Below are 1,838 nucleotides of genomic sequence, written 5' to 3' on the forward strand. Positions count from 1 at the left end.
TTCCCCATTCCATCCTGCAACAATCCCACCCAGTTATACTAATTCCCATAATACGTTTCATCAGAGGATCTTGACATGCTCTATGGATATTAATTAAGCCTCATACCACCAGAGGAAGGCAGGTATTACTTTAATGTTGCACTCCATATTATTTATGGAAATATGCTTATAAATATGATGTAACTGGAATATGCTTTATGCAAAAGGTCTCTTGTAAGGTATGATAAAGGTTATAACCTACTGAATACAATCCTCCTATTTGTATGCATGTATCATTCTTGTATCTGAAGCTAGAAATATGAAGTATAACTCTGAGATCCTATTGTCATTATGCAAAGTGTGGGCCATTAATGTGCTTTAGAATCTTGATGGCTCCTATTGACTAGGACAATTGGTTGTAAATGGTTTATTTACCTGCAAGCCTTCCTGTGTACCTGTGAGCCAACCCAAGAAGAATGATGAAGTGAGCTGTAGCTCACGAAAGCTTATGCTCTAATAAATTTGTTAGTCTCTAAGGTGCCACAAGTACTCCTTTTCTTTTTAGGGGTCTTACAGTGACATGTTTCAGAGTAGCAGCCGTGTTAGTCTGTATTCGCAAAAAGAAAAGGAATACTTGTGGCACCTTAGAGACTAAAATTTATTTGAGCATAAGCTTTCGTGAGCTACATCTCACTTCATCAGATGCAACTTCATCCGATGAAGTGAGCTGTAGCTCACGAAAGCTTATGCTCAAACAAATTTGTTAGTCTCTAAGGTGCCACTAGTACTCCTTTTCTTTTTACAGTGACATGTGACCATGTCACATAATACTGGAACCCATCTTAAATCTGGTACTTTTCCATTTAGAAGAGGTGGAAACCCAGAGAGACAAAAGATTCCCGCCTTGTGCCAAAGCTATGAAAGGTTGTGGAGCAGGACAAAGGGGGCTGCCAATCATGAGAGAGCCCCTGCTTACCATCTGAGATGTCTGCTGGAACTATCAAGGAGTGTACCAGGGGAAAGGATTGGGCCCAGACTAGGAAGGAATCTAGTCTGTGAAAGAAGCTTATTGGAACATCTCTGAAGATGAGAGATTACCTGTAATCAGTTTCTTAATGTATTAGGCTTAGACTTGCGTGTTTTGTTTTATTTTGCTTTGTGACTTACTTTGGTCTGTCTGTTATTACTTGAAACCACTTAAATCCTACTTCTTATACTTAATAAAATCACTTTTATTAATAAACCCAGAGTAAGTGATTAATACCTGGGGGAGCACAAGGCTGTGCATATCTATCGGTGTTATAGAGGGCGGACAATTCATGAATTTACCCTGTGTAAGCTTTACACAGAGTAAAACGTATTTATTTGGGGTTTGGATCCCATTGGGAGCTGAGTGTCTGGGTGCTGGAGATAGGTAACCTGCTGAGCTGTTTTCAGTTAAGTGTGCAGCTTTTGGTGTGTGGACCAGACCCTGGGTCTGTGTTGCAGCAGGCTAGTGTGTCTGGCTCAACAAGACAGGGTTCTGGAAGTCCCAAGCTGGCAAGGAAAACATGCTCAGAGGTAATTTCAGCACAACAGGTGACAGTCCCAAGGGGATCTCTGTGACCGAACCCGTTACATTACTTTTCCCTTTTTACAAGTAAGGAAACAAAATCAGGAGGGTTGCATCTTCCCTAGGTTACATGAGTCACTGACAGAGCCGGGAACAGAACAAAACAAAGATCTCCCGTTTCCCAAGTCCTCTGTTTAACCAACCATGCTTTAAATATTTGGATAGTTCTTTAACCACTAGACAGTACCTTTAACATTGAGACAACAGTTTTTAACACTGATGTCCATGAAACCCTAATTCCACTGAG

The sequence above is a fragment of the Dermochelys coriacea genome, chromosome 3 (genome assembly GCF_009764565.3).
Source record: "Dermochelys coriacea isolate rDerCor1 chromosome 3, rDerCor1.pri.v4, whole genome shotgun sequence".
Classification (NCBI taxonomy): Eukaryota; Metazoa; Chordata; order Testudines; family Dermochelyidae; genus Dermochelys; species Dermochelys coriacea.